Here is a 19,565-nt window from a genome sequence, read left to right on the forward strand (position 1 = left end):
GGGTGCCTGTAATCCCAGCTACTCAGAAGGCTGAGGCAGAAATTGCTTGAACTTGGGAGGCGGAGGTTGCAGCGAGCCGAGATTGTGCCACTGTACTCCAGCCTGACCAACAGAGTGAGACTCTGCCTCAAAAAAAAAAAAAAAAAAATATATATATATGTGTGTGTGTGTGTAGTAAACACAGTTTTCCAATGTAGAGCACGATTAAAACTGAAACCACCGGCAGCAAACTGTGTCCCTTTATTCTCATCCTTTCCAGGCCACAGCTCATTTCTCTTTTTGGGAACGGCTTGCAGAAGGCTTGCTGATAAAATAAGTTGTGCCTGAATGGATGTCTTGCAGTCTCTGTGGTAGTTGGAGAAGTATTCAAAGCTGCTGCCCCAGCCAGTCTCTTAGATGCACCAGCTAGTTGTGTCACAGTGTTCAGCAGTCCTCAAGGTGCATAAACCTTCGGGTCAGAAGGATCTGTGGTTGAGTGCATCTGAAAAATAATGATAAAAATAAATAGACACCAAAGAGCCTTTCCATTGAGGCTCTAAGAGTGGTCTCAATGCTTTTACTTCTTTTTTTCATCTTGTAAATATACTTATTAATAATATTGTTTGGTAATATTTTCAAAAATTTTAATAAACACTTTTAGCAGCAGTGAGCTCAAAACATTAAATGTTTGATGACAAAGTCAGCACAGAAATTAGTGTTTCGAGAATGTTAACAAGCATGCACAAAATGCCGACATAATAATCATTAGAGCCAAAGTGTTATTAATGACCGCCTAGAAACCAGAAGACATGTCTGCAGAAGATGTGTCAATATCTATTTCAAAAGTTAGTGGTTATTTTAAGAAGACTGCACCCAAAGATAATGTCTTTTTAAAAGTATCTGCAGAAGGAACATTTGCATTTCACTCAATAAAGCACAATTTTTCATTTAGACTGATTAACTTGTTTTTCAAAATCTAATTTTTTAATTCCAATATTTTTGCACACATGCTAGAAGTAAAGTGATAGCTAAAAATGAATTGGTTTCATTATGAGAAAATCTCTTCTATCAGTTAAATGATGTGAAAAACTGAAAGAATTTCTTACCAACAGACCTCTATCAAAAAAAGAAAAGAAAAATATTTTTTAAAGCACAAGTATATGACCCCACAGGGAAACATAGAATTGCAGAAAAAAAAGCCATTGAAAGAAGTATATCTGTAAGAAAATATTGATGTATATTGATGTTGATGGAAGATATACTACACCAACAATAATAGCAATGTGACATAGAGTTTATAATGCATGTAGAATTAAAATTCAGGGGAACAATAGCACAAAAATAGGCCCTGACAAATGCAAGTAAAGTGTTCTGAGGTTTTAGAATTACTGGAGAAAATATAAAATCAATATTTTTTGTTATGCAGAAAAAGAATGCAAATTAGATAGTTTGTATTTCTGTGGGGTCAGTGGTGATATCCCCTTTACCATTTTTTGTTGTGTCTATTTTATTCTTCTTTCTCTTCTTTATTAGTCTAGCTAGTGGTTTCTCTATTTTGTTATTTATTTATTTATTTATTTCAAAAAACCAGCTCCTGGATTCATTGAATTTTTTTTTTTTGAGTGTTTTTTGTGTTTCTGTCTCTTTCAGTTCTTCTCTGATCTCAGTTATTTCTTGTCTTCTGCTAGCTTTTGGATTGGTTTGCTCTTGCCTCTCTAGCTCTTTTAATTGTGATGTTAGGGTGTCGATTTGAGATCTTTCCAGCTTTCTGATATGGGCATTTAGTGCTGTAAATTTCCCTCTTAACACTGCTTTAGCTGTGTCCCAGAGATTCTGGTATGTTGTCTCTTTGTTCTCACTGGTTTCAAAGAACTTCTTGATTTCTGTCTTAATTTCAACATTTACCCAGGAGTCATTCAGAAGCAGGTTGTTCAGTTTCCATGCATTTGTGTGGTTTGGGGTGAGTTTCTTAATCCTGAGTTGTAATTTGATTGCACTGTGGTCTAAGAAACATAGCAATACCATTCAGGACATTGGCATGGACAAAGACTTCATGACAAAAATGCCAAAAGCAATTGCAGCAAAAGCCAAAATTGACAAATGGGATCTAATTAAACTAAAGAGCTTCTGCACAGCAAAAGAAACTATCATCAGAGTGAACAGGCAACCTACAGAGTAGGAGATAATTTTTGCAATCTACTCATCTGACAAAGGTCTAATATCCAGAATCTGCAAGGAACTTAAACATATTTACAAGAAAAAAACAAACAACCCCATCAAAAAGTGGACAAAGGATATGAACAGACACTTCTCAAAAGAAGACATTTAGCAGTCAACAAACATATGAAAGAAAGCTCAACATCACTGATCATCAGAGAAACGCAAATCAAAACTGCAATGAGATGCCATCTCGTGCCAGTCAGAATGGCAATTATGAAAAAGTCAGGAAACAATAGATGCTGGTGAAGCTGTGGAGAAAGAGGAATGTTTTTATACTATCGGTGGGAATGTAAATTAGTTGAACCATTGTGGAAGACAGTATGGTGATTCCTCAAGGATCTAGAACTAGAAATACCATTTGACCCAGCAATCCCATTACTGGGTATATACCCAAAGGAATATAAGTCATTCTACTATAAAGGCACATGCAGATGTATGTTTACTGCAGCACTACTTACAATAGCATAGACATGGGACCAACCCAAATGCCCATCAATGATAGACTGGATAAAGAAAATGTAGTACATTTACACTATGGAATACTATGCAACCATAAAAAGGAATGAGATAATGTCCTTTGCAGGGACATGGATGAAGCTTGAAGCCATCATCCTCAGCGAACTAACACAGGAACGGAAAATCAAACACCACATATTCTCACTCATAAGTGGGAGTTGAGTATTGAGAGCACATGGACACAGGGAGGGGAACAACACTCATCAGGGCCTGTTGGGTGGGGGGTTGAGGGAAGGGGACTTAGAGGATGGGTCAGTAGGTGCAGCAAACAACAATGGCACATGTATCCCTATGTAACAAACCTGCATGTTATGCACGTGTCCTGTGTTTTTTAGAATTTTTTTTAAAAAAGAGTGCAAATTAGAATATCTAAGGTAAATTCTTAAATAAAAGTAAAACAATGCATAAATAATAAGTTAAAAAATGAATAATAAAAATATCTGATTAATCTAGAAGAAGATAAACAAAAGGGAACATAAAAAAGATAATATAAAAACAAATAGTAAGATGAAGGTTAAGAAACCAGATATATCAGTTGTTTACATTAAATATAAATGGATTAAATAGTCTATATAAAATAGTACAATTTTTAGAGATGGTTAAAGAAGAAAAATTTGGTAAGTTGGGCATTATTAATATTAAAAAGAAAGAAAAACTTTTGCTCTGCAAAAGCTCATGTGAAGACAATAGAAAGACAAATTATAGCCTGGTTGAAAATATTTGCAAACTATACATTAGTCAAAGGACTAATATCTAGACTGTATGAGGAATTCAACCAGTTAAATATGGAAAATGAGCAAAATACCTGAACAGAAATTTCACCAAAGAGCTCCCAGGAAATGATGTTCGGTACCATCAGCCACCAAGGAAATTCAAACTAAAACCACAATGAGACACCACTACAAATTTATCAGAATATGTAATTTTTAAAAAATGTGACAGTGCTGGCCCTGTGTGGTGGCTCACCCCTATAATCCCAGCACTTTGGGAGGCCGAGGCGGGCAGATCATGAGGTCAGGAGATGGAGACCATCCTGGCTAACATGGTGAAATCCCGTCTCTACTAAAAATACAAAAAATTAGCCACGCATGGTGGTATGTGCCTGTAATCCCAGCTACTTGGGAGGCTAGGCAGGAGAATGGCCTGAACCTGGGAGGCAGAGCTTGCAGTGAGCCAAGATCACGCCGCTGCACTCCAGCCTGGGCAACACAGCAAGACTCCATCTCAAAAAAAAAAAAAAAAAACTGACAGTGCCAAATATTGGTGAGAATGGGGAGAAGCTGGATCCCTCATACATCCTTGTTGGGAATGTAATATGGTCCAGTCACTAAAAAATGGTTTCTTCATTTCTTATAAAATTAATCATGCAATTAACATACACAAACCAGCAGTAGCTCTCTTGAGAATAAAATGAATAAAAACTTACGCACACACAAAAACAGTATGTGAATGTTCATAGCAGTTTTATTTGTTGTCACCAAGAACTGGAAAGTCAAGATGCTCTTAAACAGGCCAATGGTTAAACAAACTGTGTTACATGTATACCATTAAATATTGATCAGCAGTAAAAAGGAATAGACTACTGATACATCCAACAACTGGATGAATCTCCATGAAATTTTTCTGAGTACAAAAATGCTAAATCAAAAATGTTACATACTGTGTGATTCTCTTTATTTAACTTTGTGAAGTGACAGCATTTAAAAAAAGAGGAATAGGTAAGTTATTTCTAGGGCTTAGGAGAGGCAGCAAGATGAGCATGAGGAAGGTGTGTTTGGTGATAAGTGAGCCGTGCAAAGGAATCTCGAGGCAATTGAATGGTTTAACATCTCGACTGTGGTGATGGATACAAAATCCTATAATTATGGTAAAATTATACAGAACTAAATAGACACACCCAAACAAATGACTACAAGTAAAACTGGAGAAATATTAATAAGATCAGTAGATTGTATTCTGGTTTTGACATATTACTATACTTTTGCCAAATGTTACCATTGAAGGGAACTTGGTAAATTGTACAGAGGATCTCTCTGTATTATTATATATATATTTTTGCAGCTGCATGTGAATTTACAATGATCTTAATAAAATTGCAGCTACAAAATCAAATAAGAATAAATGTCATGAAATATGTACCTTCACATTGAGGAGTACACAGTATTGTTGCTATAATCCATATAGTTACTATAAATTAAAGAATAACAATATAAATGGAGGGATACACCATGTTCATTGACAGGAGAAACCCATATTGCAAAGATGTTATTTCTCCCCAAATTGTTATACTCAAAGCAATCTCAATCACAATCCTAGCTAGTTGTTTCAAAAAATTGACTCACTGATGCTAAAATGTTTAAAAAATGCAAAGTGCAAAAATAACAGGCAATCTTGATGAGCAGAAAGATTATTCTGCAATATCAGATGTCAAGACTTAAAATAAAATACATAACACTTTTTATAATGGTGCAGAAAAAGACAAATGAAATGGATAAAATAAAGGGTCAAGAAACAGACGCATAATATAGTCATCTATTATATGACAAAGGTGGCACCCTCATGTAGTGTATATAAATTTTTATATTCAATACATTATATGAAATCAATTGGTTACCATACAGAAAAAAGTAATGAATTTTGATCCTTACCTCTAAGTTTACACAAAAATCAATTTCAGGTGGATTGTTTATGCAAATATGAAAAGCAAAACAATAATACTTTAAGAATAAAACATAAAATTTATCTTCATGAATTTCTGTCAGGAAAATATTTCTTAAACAGGGAATAAAACTGCTTTTTCCTTTTGGAGATGGAGTCTCACTCTGTCACCCAGGCTGGAGTGCAGCGGCGTGATTTCGGCTCACTGCAACCTCCGCCTCCCGGGTTCAAGTGATTCTCCCGCCTCAGCCTCCTGAACAGTTGGGATTACAGACTCCTGCCATCGTGCCTGGTCAATTTTTGTATTTTTGTAGAGACGGGGTTTCACCATGTTGGCCAGGCTGTTCTTGAACTCCTGACCTCAGGTGACCTGCCCGCCTTGGCCTCCCAAAGTGCTGGGATTACAGGCTTGAGCCCCCATGCCTGGCCAAAAGTGCTATTTTTAAAGAAAGAGTTGATAAATATGAGGACATTAAAATTGAGAATATACATTTAGCAGAGGACACTGTTAGGAGAATGAAAAGACTAGCACATAGAGCAGAGATTATATATGACAGATATATCTAATAAAGTACATTTTTCCAAAATATATCATGAACACCTTCAAAGAGTTCACTGACTTAATCACTTCACAGAATAGCAGATGCAAGGGCCATCAACTTGTGAAAACGTGCTAAAATCTATTAATGATCTGGGGAATGCAAATTAATATCACATTTTGCAAAAATGGCCATATTAATTTATATCTCTGCAGGTATGTTCCTTTGCAAGGTGTTTTTGCCCCTCCTTCCATAAAAAGGTAATGTTTATTTTCACAAATATAGCATATTTAAATACAAAACTTTAGAAACTCTTGAACCTGGAATGGCCTTGCCACTTGCTTTTACCAATAAAATGTGAAAGAAGTGATGTTATGTGCCTCCTTGAAATGTTGCTATCACCATGCAAAGATGCCCAGGTTAGCCTCCTTAAGGAAAAGAGAGCAATATGGACAGAGAGGCAGAGCCAGCAACCAATACCAAATGTCAAACCTGGGAGTGTTGCCATGGTGAACTATCCAGTACGAATTTAGCCCTGAGATAACTAGAGCAGCATGAATGACTCCTGGAAGGATTAGCAGAGAAACTCCCCAGCTGACCCAAATCAGATTGCTGACCCATGTAATTGCACAATGTAGGAAGATGGTTTTGATTTTAAGCCTGTAAGTTTTGGTATCGTTTGTTACACAGCATTCGCTAACTGAAACAATGATATAACTCTACACACCCACCAGAGTAGCTAAAATGAAACATAGAGGCAATAAAAATGTTTCACACGGTTCAGAGCAACTGAAATGCTTATACTCTGTGGCCGGAAGTGTAAACTGGCACAATTCTTTTGGAACACCCCTGGCAGTATCTACCAAGTTTGAGCAGACACATACTCTAACACCCAGCAGTTCCACTCTTTAGGTATCCAGCCAAGATCAATGCACCCAAAGCATGTAAAAGACTGGTAACCACAGCATTATTCACATTAGTCATAACGATGCAAACTGGAGAAAACCCACATATCCACCTAAAGTAGAAAGGATTTAAAAAAAAGTAAATGGTGATACATTCCTGTATTATACAGCCAAGAGAGCAAAGAACCACAACTGTACACAACTACCTGGATTGGTATCACAACCACAATGCTAAGTTCCCAGGAAAGAACTAAACCAAGCTACATGGAGACAAGAGTCTCTGCTTTCCTGGCAGTTTTAATGTTTTGCTTTCTCCATGCGTTTTTCCCCTTATTGGAGATTATTCTGCAGAGAAAGAGCAGCTGCTAGACAGAAACTTAGACAAAGCTTCCCTCAGGCTTCCTTCTCCTCCCCCCTCATCGAATATGTATTATGGTGCAATGTGCCAGCCTCAGAGAGGGGTCCTGCAACAATATGAAAATTAATTTTATTTCCTTCTCAATGAACTCTGTGGAAAATTCTGTGAGATTAGACAAATGAACAAAAAAAAAATCTAAAATGGACTTCTAAGTTGGAGTGAGTTATGGAGGTCCTAAACAGATATCTACAAATCAATTATGGGGAATCCAGGAAGGCTCTGAGCTTCTGATGGGAAATAAACATCTATCAGGTGCCGGGAATGGCAACTATCAGATGGCAGAGAAAACAGTAACAGCAGACACTGGGATGTATGATGCAGTACACTCTGCAGGTCACTGCCTGCTGGGTGTGGACAAGGAGCACAGGGACCCGGCAAGAGATCAAGCAGCAAAGGTAAGTGGGCACCGGGCCATCCACATCCTGCAGGAGACAGGGAGCACAGCTGTCATCACTGCTTTCCTGGTGAAGATATGCAGACCCTTTACTCCAAGGGTAAGATGAAATAGTCATTACAAGTGCAGATTTCAGAATTAGAAAGATTTGCTGGCTGTGTGATCAGGGGAGTCACGTTACCTCTCACAGCTTCCATTTCTTTGTCTGTAACATCTGGATGTTAATGATACTTATAGGTTTGTTAGAATTAGTCCAGAAGAGATGTAATCTACTAATGCCGAGAGCCTGGTACATAGTTAGTCCCCGGTAAATAGCAACCGTTATAGTGCTACTGTTTTCAGGCATCTCAGAATGAAGTTTTTCACACCAGATCAAAGGTGCTTGCTGCTCTACTATACCAGAGGCTTCCACAGTTCCTCCAAAGGGCCTCTCAGTCCCAGGCTCTAAAGTCAAGTGTAAGCGTAAGAAACGAGACGCAGGAATGAGCCCTCTATTTAGTATTCTGGAGAAATTGAAAGCCCCCTTACCCTCAATCACATTTGCATCAGCATTTCTAAATTGCACATTGTTTTCTGGTGATCCTCACGATTTAAATTTTAATCATCTTTTTCTTGAAAAACAAATGAAAAATAAGAAACAAAAATGAGCTGGAGATACTGCATTTCTCTAAAAGGCTACCACTAATTAAGACGTTGAAAGCAATTTTAACACCATTCCTCACCACTGTGACAAATCTGACAGGTTTACAAATTAGTATTCTGGGACTCTCAAACTGGATGTCCATGTTTTGTCAGTTTCTGTGAAGGATCACAAACGTGCTTGGTGATTGCTACAAGTAATACAATAGCTCACAAAAAACAAAGTACACTCTCAGGAAACTGGCCCCTTGGGGAAATATTTTGGGCAACAGAAAATGCTGCCCACTGCCCTCCCCACCACCAACTCCTTCTAAGAAAAGAGGGCATACTCTACAACAGGCCCCGGTGTGTGATGTTCCCCTTCCTGTGTCCATGTACCCTAAAACTTAAAGTATAATAAAATAAAAGAGGGCATACTCAGCCATGGAAAAATCAAGGTGGATTTTCAGGGACCCCAAGGTGGCAGAGGCCAAGTAGCTTCCCACTCCTGGGTGTCTTCTATAATCTATACTGGCCTGAGCCAGCAGAGCGTAAGACTCACCCAGCTCTGGCCATTAAAATCCTCCTTCTTTTATTGAAATCTTTCCCTCTAGGGCTTTCCCCCATTAGTCCTGGAGCAACCCTTGGGTGCTGCACACAATGAATCTAAAGCCACTTTCAAACACCAGCCCTTCAACTTCAACAACAGCAACAGGGAAGCAATCAGAGTTCGTACTTTAACATGGGTCACCTGCTCTCCCATACATCATTTTGTTGTATGCATCATAATAAACATTGTATCAATGGGAAACCTACATTCTCCCTGACTTTGCTAGTGAGACCACTTAGATTCAGAAAGATTAAGTGACTTGCTCCAATTCACATACCTAGTAAGTGGTTGATTTGGGTATCAGTAATGACCCCAGAACTTGGTTTAAAGTCCTCACCAGTGTGAAATAAGTTCACCACTTTGAAATAAGTTCCAGCTAATTTGTATCCATAAATATAAAGCTTAAATCCTTGAGTTCCATAAGGCAACTGGATCCACTAGAATAGCACCACTCAAAGGAACGCTCTTTCAACACAATCACATTCAACAAAGATTTGCTGGGCATCTGCTATGGTTTGGATGTGATTCGTCCTTGCCAAAACTCATGTTGAAATTTGATATCCAATGTAGCACTGTTGGGAGGTGGGGCCTAGTGAGAGGTGTTTGGGTCATGGGGACAGATCCCACACGAATAGATGAATGCCATCTTGTGGGAGTGAGTTCTCACTCTTGCGAGACTGGATTAACTATTGGAGAGCTGGTTTAGAAGCAAATTCAAATTCCTAAACTCTCTCTTGCTTCCTTTCATGCCATGTGATGTCTTTGCACACACCCACTTCTCTTCTACTTTCTGCCATGAGTAGAAGCAGCATGAGGCCTTCATTAGATGCAGCTGCTCAGCCTTGGAATTTCCAGTCACTAGAATTATGAGCCAAATAAACCTGTCTTCCTCATAAATTACTCAGCTTCAGGTATGCTGTTATAGCAATATAAATGGACTAAGGCAGCCTCTATTTTGGGCCAGACACTGACCTAAGTACTAGGGATTTAATTAGGAGATACTGATAATGAAACAGGTACATGCTGAAGGAGAAATGTCATTAGAAACATGGTACTTGATAAATCCAAGAGGAAAAGAGTGATTCCCCTAGAGAGGAGATACTCCCACAAGAGTCATGAGCACTGTCCTGAGGATATGGGGCATGGGACTGTAGAGAGGACCCCACTGGTGCTGTGACTTTGCTGATCTGTAGCCCTCCCTGAGTGTGTCAATGCATATGGATGTCATTATCAGAAGTTTCTTGATACCATTTACATTTGTCAGTTTAACCAGGCCTTCATGTGTGGTTCCATAAAAAGCTTATATCAGATATTGCTGTTATTACACTGTGTTGTAGTTACAACTTGAGTTGCTTATCGCTATCATGACTGGGTTCCTAAAGGATGGAAATCATGTCATATTCATAGCTAGTAGCCTGCTGCAACACAGGGGCTGGCAGGAAAGAAGTGCTTGGTAAATATTTGATACAAAACAAATCCTGAAGTGTTTCCTAAGCCATCACACAACACATTAATAACAATTTGAAGCCCCATTAAATAACACTTTCTGTTGAATAAAATTCATTTGAATAAAAAATGATTGTTTTGGCAGTTATGAGGAAAAAACTGCACTTGCTAAGGCCAAGTTACTAATTCTCCCAATGTCTGTGCTAGAGATTCAAATCATTTGGTCTTCTTATTAGGGCCTTTCCAGGGTATTTGGAACCCAAGATGAAGGTGAAACCACATAGCACGGGGTGCTCCAAATATGTACTTTTACAGCAAATAAGCTATTTAGGATAGTTTCTCATTTTATTATGTGCTGTAGCTGCGACTGGGCTTGCTGAATTGCCATTTCCCACTGGAAAGGAGTAATTCCAGAGGCAATTCTGAAAGGTCATTCCTGCCAGGGAATTTTTGATAAATTGTCTGACATAAACTCAATGTTAGATGACAATGTTTTTCTCTTCTTTCTCTCTTTTTATCTTTTCTTACCCTCCCTCTCATTTCCCTTCTTTCCTTTTTCTTCTTAATATGAAGACATTCTGTGTTGGTAAATTTAGCACGTAGGTAACAATGGAAAAGAGAGAGATTCAGGTTGAATTTCAATAACATCTAGGACATCATTAGAGGTGTCGGCTTCAAGGAGAATTTAGAAAGTGGAACCAGATATAAATGTAAGCATACCTTTTCTCACCACTGTTCCTTTCCCATGTGTAGGTCATTCTTCCCCTGGGTCCCAAGGTAAAGACTTGTAATCCTAGCGCTTATAGTAGTAATACTAACATTCAGCACACTTCAGATTCAACTATGAGCTGAGAAAGTTTTACCCATTATTTCATTTAAATTCTATTAATCATGCAGTTAATTAGTTTATTACTACATTTCAGAGAGTTATAAAGAGGCTTAGAGAAGTGAGCTATTTCACAGTAACATCGATAGCAATAAAGTAATATTCATCCCAGGCCTGTGTACCTCCAAAAACCTGTGCATTTAGTCCTGTCCTGTTTCTCCATAACACACAGTATTCTGTATCTGATGATGTCTGTTGAGGGCACAGGGTCTTTGCTCTGCCTTATAGATGCCTGCATAGTGCACCACCAACAGATGCTCAACATGGGTTTATTGGAAGAAGGAATAAACAAATGAATAAACAAGTGTGTGAAACCGCTATTGCCTCAATAAGTCATTTACTCAACATTCCTTGAGTATTTTATCATGAGCTAGACCAAAGTTCCTTAGAAGCAGAGCCTGAGGCAGGGATTTGCACGATTTATTGAGGAAATGATCCCAGGAGAAAGGGGATGAAGGAAGGATGACAGAGTAGGGCAAAGATAAGCAAAGATGCGGTCTCAGCTGGAGACTGACTTCAGCCTGATCCCATGGGGAGTTCTTGTGTGTGAATTGTATTGCAGAGTGCAATTAGGCAAAAAGCCAGACTTTTATCACCTAGTCATTAGCTGTGAGCTGTCCATAGGGGAGGGGCCACAAACTCCCAATCAGGCAGCTTCTAATAGCTAAGTATGATTCTCTGGAGAAAGGGGCAGTTGTGAGCCATTAGCAGCCAACACGCAAAGCAACTAGGGGCAGGTGACCAGTGGCTGGCGGGAGAATGGAGTGATTGAAGGGATCAAGAGGAACCAACAGCATCTCCCAAAGCAGACATTATTAGAGCTCTATGGCCATTTCTACAGGGGATTCCCAGTTAGTATGTGCTTTCATTGCCTACATCCCACTCCATCACTGCCCCTCAGGGCCTGTCTTAAGACAAGCCTCCCCATGAAGTCTCCCTGGACCACTCCAACCACATGGATCTCTTTCAGAAATCGTATAGTACCTCTCTGAAACACGTGGTCATATAGTTAATCACTGCTTTTAAATGCCTTCAGATTGTTGTGCATGCATTTATCTGTTTCCTTATTAAACTTGAAAGCTCTTCCAAGGCATGGATTGTGGCATCAAATGGTAAGCCTTTGGCAGCCTTGCTGCCCTCAGTCCAGTGCCCTACATGCTGTGAGCGATACAGCAGAAGGCACGAATCCTGTACAGTAATAAATAGTAATGACAGACTGAATAGTGACTCATAAACATGTAAAATTGCCATCCTTTCTATTTGTCAGGCAACGTGTTCATCCTGTATCGCAGGAAATCTGGAGAGAGTCTCCCTGGCAGTGATTTTATGGCTCTCTCTGATTCTTAATGGCCTTTCCCATGGGCCTCTTACCCCGTGGTCACCAAATGGCTACTGTTGCTTCCCCAGACATCACATTTACATCCAAAAAGGAAGAGTTGTTGCCAGCTACATGTGTCCCTGTTATCAGACAAAGTAAAATATTTCTCAGAAGAGACCAGAAATCTTTTACTCCTATGATACGGCCACAATTGTGTTATAGGGTTATCCTTTTTTAGCAAAGAAATTTGGCAAAATATGCATTTAATTTTCTCAGATGGTAGAGTACAGTGGGGTGAATTGCAACAAGAGAGAAGAGGAGTTGGGAATGTCTGTCATGTCAGCACACAGATGTCACCTGCTACATGCAGCTACTAACTTATCTCCATTTCATAGATGAGAAAACTGAGGAGGTAATTGTCCAAGAACAGATTCACAATGAGCCCAGTATTCTTGCTCAACTCTGTGCAGTCTGCACTGTTGACTACTGTGCTTTATTACTTCTTCAGTTACTGCATCTTGTACCTCATTCCTATCTCAAAATGCCAACTCCAGGATGGGGGTAATTTAGAACACTAACTCAGAGCATTCATCAATAAAGGTGAAAGTCAAAAATTTGTAAATCCTGGATTGCTATTGATTTCCAGTGAAGACTAGAGGTGAGAAAGCTGGGCCTAAGCTAATTTGGAAGAGGTCATCATAACGTGAGTACAAAATTAATGGCTGAACACTATTAAACAGAAAAACAGGCAGATGTGTGGCACCCTCAATGCTTACTACAGAAAAATGGTTAACCAGCAATTTTCTTTTCCTTTGGCCTGGGAAAAATAACCATTATTTTATTTGATAGCAGAACACCTAGGTAAGTTTTGCACATCATTGTTTTTATAGTTCAAACCTTCCTGTCTTAGACGATTCATTACTTTTGATGTTGTTTTCTAAATTTCTGCTGCAAGGAAGACACTTGGCAGAATGTCTCTTGGCAGAAGGAAGAGTATAAATGTGAAGCTCATAAAAGAAAGGAGTCCAAGGCATCTATCTTGTAATGTGGAGATAGGTGCAACTTCCAGGACACAAGCCGGCACAATACAGACAAGGTGTGTTGGCGGTTCACACTGTGTGGGCTGGAGTTGGCTCATACTGACTCATAAGAGCTGATTGCTAGCCTTTCTTCCCAACTTTGAGTGCAGGGGCATCACATTGACAGCTTGAAATCATCCATAGTGGGAGTATTTAAACCACACTACATTTAGACCATACACTGACGAACACTGCACATAAGCTCCTTTTTCTCAGAGAGCTAGTTGTTAAATATTTACTGGCACATCACTTGTTAAGCAATTGAGCAGCTCATGCAATGAGCACAATCATGTTTCTCAAAACAAAACCAAAATGACAAGGAATCTGAACAAAATGATGCCAGGCTGGCCTAGGGTTTGGAGAAGACCTCAGGTGTGAACTCAAAACTGCTCATCTTGCCTCCTGTTATGCACACAGTCGTGTCTTGTTTTTTTCAGGGTCCTAAAGTTCTGGATAATGCTGCTGGTGGGCAACTGGCCTCAGTTTCTTTAATCAGCATTTGTCTGTTTTTTGCTTAGTACACCTGTTATTGTTAATCGGAAATCCAACGGCAGGTGGTTACATGTATTATAAGTTCCTTAATGCTTTGGGGCAAGTTTAAATACTATCAAGTTTCTGGAGGCAAACTTATGAACTCACTTCACATTGCACATTGGAACTCTGCTCTCCCATTCATTATCCCTCTGATGAAATGACCTTTCACAGGTAATCAATAACTAAACTGATAAACGGTAAGGCTTCTTAAAAATCCATTGCTTGATTGCTGAGACAGAATGTTTTATTCATTGACAGGTGTGATTTATCATTCAGTGGCAAGGAGGAGAACATTTGTTCCAGCTGTTCTCACCCTCATTGCATAGCAGTGGGGGTTTTCAGTCTGCTTCCATAGAGCAGACCGAGCTTTTGGTTAGGGAACTGCAACTATATTTAGCATATTAGGCCATTAGCTATCTAAACAATCCGCATGCATTATTCTTCCCATTGTTCATAATTAAACTCCTCATCATGGGAATTGCAATGCAGATCGTTTTTGATCTCCTATTCAGATTCCAAAAACTATGAAGCCTTTTTGCACCCCATGTGGAACTGCTACTAGAGCTTGACCCAGCTTTGTAATGAAGCAATTAGTGATAGCTACTCTTGTTGAAGACCTACTCTGTGCTAGGCATTCAGTTAGGCCCTTATATAAATGATACATGCATACATGTATGTGTGTGTATAATCTTTACAGTAACTATGAAATATTCTTATTCCTGATGTCCTCTGGTCATCTACAGAGATGCATACTGAAAACAGAACTTCTCAGATGAAATCCAAGAAGCAAAACCACCAGGAGTGATACAAAATAAAGGACTTATGGAGGTTTGATCTTATCCAATTGTGGAAGCTGGTTAAGGTTTATCTGCAGCTGATGTTGCACCTGCAGTCATCAGGGTTTCAGCAGGCAATATGGAAAGACAAACAGAAACCACAAGGACCATCAGGAACCCATGCAATGAACTGGAAGCCACATTGATCTGTCACCACCTCCAACTCTGGATAATAGGGGTGTTCTGCTCTTATTCTTGAAACTAAACATGGATGTGGCCCAGGAGCCTAAGAAGCTGAGTGAGAAGACTTGGTAGAAGCTGGAGGACTTGAAGGTCCAGCTGTCAACCAGGAAAAGGAGCAGAGGACAGAGCAGATGGTGTGAACCAAGGAGCTAGCTGCTGCCTTATGCCAACAAGGCACATGTGAGCTGCAGCAGTCTGTGCTGGGGAAGGCTAATTCTAGGCTGGCGCTCCTGTGGGTCATCTGCCTGTGTGTTGGTGTTCTCATTCCTGTGGTGGCAGGTAGGAGCCTACCTAGCTCCCATTGTCCAGTCCCTCTTGGTAGGCTCTTCCTTCATAAAGTTGCAGAACCATCCTGACAGGCCAGCAAGCACAGGGGACTTCAGGAGCACTGTTGCAAGGGCTCAGACTTTAGAGCCCAAGCAGGGTTTGGATCTCACTTAGTCTTCATGATGAACTGGGGGCTCTGAGCCCAGTTACATCAAGTGCAAACTGTGTTGTAAGTAATACTCTCTGGCTTGTGTGAGGATTCCTTGGGAAAAGATTTGCAGGCAGACTGGTGCAGTATCAGGAATGTGATATGCAACGTACACTTAGCACATGCTGGTTCCTTTCTCTTCCTTCTATAACTCAGCACTGACCTTCAGTCCCTGTGCTGACATCCCTACCCCTGCCTCACTGCCTATTTGAGGACCTTTCCTACTCAGTGGTGCCTTATTGAAATGGAGCATATTCCTGCCACCCACAGATTGGAGCACCCACCCCTGCTGGACAAGACCCTTCCTGGGGGGGCCACCTTCTTGGAACTCTGAATGTAAGTACTTCCACCATTCCCATCAGTGACCCTCCCACCTGGCCCAAGATCCCAGTTACCCTGACACAGGCCCTGAGGCCTCTCCGAGCTGCCCCTCTCTGATTTCCCATTGCTCTCTAGAGGGCCAGATATCTGCGTGGCACCTGTAGGCAGCTCTGACCTTATCACTGGCCACACCCCAAGGTGGGATCCTGTTTAGGTTCAGACCCTCTCAGTCTTCTCTACTCTCATAGTTTACCAGGCCAAGCGTATATACCTCACCTCAGTCTATAAAAGACAATCAATTAATACTCAGGGATTTTCTAGTTATGCTTGTATTTAAAATAATAAATAAAAAATAAAGTGTATTTTTAAAAATTGTCTATATTTGCAGCATAAAACTTGATGATTTGATATGCTAATATATTGTTAAATAATCAACAAAATGAACCTAATAAGTATATCCAACACCTTATGTAGTTACCTTTTTGGTGTGTACGGTGAGAATATTCAGGTTCTGCCTTCATAGCAAATGTTAAATAGAGAGTACAGTATTGTTACCTATAGTTACTATGCTGTGTATTGGATCTCCAGAACATATTCACCTTGCATACATGAAACTTTGTGCTCCTCAACATCAACATCTACTCACATCCCCTTCCCCTAGCCCCTGGTAGCCACCATTCTATTCTGCCTCTATGAATTGGACTATTTTAGATTCCACATATAAGTCAGATCATACAGTGTTTATCTTTCTGTGTCTGGCTTATTTCACGTAGCATAATGTCTTCCAGGTTCATTCATGGTGTTGCAAATGGCAGGATTTCCTTCTTTTTAAAGGATGGCTAATATTCCATTGTATATACATGCCATGTCTTTTTCCATTTATCTATAGATGGACGCTTAGATTTTTTAACCTTTGGGTATTGTGAATTGTACTGTAATGAACATGATTGTGCAGATATCTTTTCAATTTCAGTCCTTTTGGATATGTAAGAGGGATTGCTGGGATATGATAGGTCTATTTTTAATTTTTTGAGGAACATCCATACTGTTTTCCATAATGGTCAGAATAATTTACATTACCATTAACAATGTAACAATGTATAATGGTTCACTTTTCTTTTTTCCACACTTTCACCAACACTAGAAATATATATATATATATATCATGCATATTATTAGAAATATATGTTACATGTATATTACGTATACATTTATATGTGTATTATATATATATTCACACATGCTATTGTAACAGGCGTGAGAGGTAATATGAATATTGTGGTTTTGATTTGCATTTTCCTAATGATTGGTGATGTTGAACATTTTTTATATATTTATTGGACATTTGTATATTTTTAGAAAAGTGTCTACTCAGGTCCTTTGCCCATTTTTAAATCAGGATATTAATTTTTTTTTTTTTGCTGTTGAGTTGTGTGCATTTCTTATATATTTGGCATATTAACCCCTTATCAGATATACAGTTTGCAAATACTTTCTCCAAATCTTTAGGGCCTTTTCATTTTGTTGGTTTCTCTTGCTGTACAGAAGCTTTTTAGTTTAATGTAGTCCCATCTGTTTAGTTTTGCTTTTGTTACTTGTGTTCTTGTAGAATCCTAGTCAAAATATCATTGCCAAGACCAACGTCAATGAGCATTTTTCCTAAGCTTTCTTCTAAGATTTTTATTATTTCAGGTTTTACATTTAGGTCTTTAATCTATTTTGTGTTGCTTTTTATAAATGGCATAAGGGTCTAATTTTATTCTTTTGCAAGTAGATATCTAGTTTTCTCAACACCATTTATTCAAGAGATAATTCTTTCTCCATTATTTCTTCATTGAAAATTAGTAGACCATATATGGTTGAGATTATTTCTGAGCTTTCTATTCTGTTCCATTGGTCTGCGCATCTGGTTTTTATGCCAGTACCTTGCTGTTTTGATTACTACAGCTTTGTGGTACAATTTGAAATCAGGGAGTGTGATGGTTCCAAATTTGTCTTTCTTTCTCAGGATTGCTTTGGTTATTTGGGATCTTTTGTTGTGATTCCACAGGAATTTTATAATTGTTCTATTTTTGTAAAGAATATCATTGGAATTTTGATAAGGATTATGTTGAATCTGTACATGACTTTGGGGAGTATGACCATTTTTAAAATATTGATTTATCGAATCTATGAACACATTATATCTTGCCATTTATGTATATCATCTTTAATTTCTTTCATCAAAGCTTTATTATTTTCAGTGTAGAGATCTTTTATCTTCTTGCTTAATTTTATTCCTAGTTTATTATTTTGATGCTATTATAAATGGTATTGTTTCCCTGATTCCTTTTTCAGATAAATCATTACTGTTGTAAATAAATGCAAATGATTTTTGTACTTTGATTTTGTATCCTGTAACTTTACTGAATTCATTTATTAGTTCCTGGTTTTTTTTTTTTTTTTTTTTTTTTTGAGATGGAGTGTTGCTCTGTCACCCAGGCTGGAGTGCAGTGGTGCGACTTGGCTCACTGCAACCTCCGTCTCCTAGGTTCAAGCAATTCTCTCCCAGGTTCAAGCAATTCTCCTGCCTCAGCCTCCCAAGTAGCCGGGATTACAGGCACCCATCACCACGCTTTGCTAACTTTTTTGTATTTTTAGTAGAGATGGGGTTTCACCATGTCAGCCAGGCTTGTCTTGAACTCCTGACCTCAAGTGATTCACCTGCCTTGGCCTCCCAAAGTGCTGGGATTACAGGTGTGAACCACCATGGCTGGCCTCACTTATTAGTTCTAACATCTTTTTATTTTTTGCAACCTTTAGGGTTTTCTACATATAGAATCATGTCATATCCAAATACAGATTTTTTTACTTCTCCCTTTCTGATTTGGATGCATTTTATTTTATTTTTTTCTTGTCTGATTGCTCTTGCTAGTACTTCAGGTACTATTTTTAATAGAAGTGACAAGAGGGGGTAATTCTTGACTTCTTTATCTTGGAGGAAAAGCACCATTGAGTATAATGTTAGTTGGAGGCTTGACATATATGGCCTTTATTATGTTGAGGAACATCCCTTCTGTACCTAATTTGTTAAGAGTTCTTATCATGAAAGTATATTTAATTTTGTCAAATGATGTTGCTGCATCTATTGAGATGAGCCTATGACTTTTCTCCTTCATTCTGCTAAAGTGGTGAATCATATTTATTGATTTGCATATGTTGAATATCCTTTTATCCCAGGGATAAATCTCATTTGATACTGGTGAAAATGCTTTTATTATGCTGTTCAACTTTGTTGAGGATTTTTGCATCTGTGTTCATCAAAGATATTGGCCTGTGATTTTCTTTTCTTGTAGGGTGTTGTCTAGTTTTGTTATCAAGGTAATGCAGACCTTGTAAAATGAGTTTGGAAGTGGTCTCTCCTCTTCAATATTTTGGGAGAGTTTGAGAAGGATTCGCATTAATTCTTTAAATGTTTGGTGGAATTCATTAGTCAAGCCATCTGCTTTAAGGCTTTCCTTTGTTGGAAGGTTTCTGATTACTGATTCTATCTCCTTAGTCATTGTAGTTCTGTTCATATTTTCTATTTCTTCAAGATTTAGTCTTGGTAGGTTGCATGTTTCTAGGAACTTATCAATTTTCTCTATTATA

General features: G+C 38.7%; 1 long non-coding RNA gene across 3 annotated transcripts in view; it reads right to left on the minus strand.

Moving 5' to 3' along the window:
* Positions 1-225: 225 nt before the first annotated feature.
* Positions 226-19,565, minus strand: part of LOC129057932 (uncharacterized) — a 59,227-nt gene continuing 39,887 nt past the window's right edge. For all 3 annotated transcript variants that reach the window (XR_008522697.2, XR_008522696.2, XR_010135953.1), the window contains one exon: positions 226-481. This is a non-coding gene — a long non-coding RNA (uncharacterized LOC129057932). The remainder of the gene's footprint in view (positions 482-19,565) is intronic.

Source organism: Pongo abelii, chromosome 11 (genome assembly GCF_028885655.2).
Source record: "Pongo abelii isolate AG06213 chromosome 11, NHGRI_mPonAbe1-v2.0_pri, whole genome shotgun sequence".
In the NCBI taxonomy this organism is placed as follows: Eukaryota; Metazoa; Chordata; class Mammalia; order Primates; family Hominidae; genus Pongo; species Pongo abelii.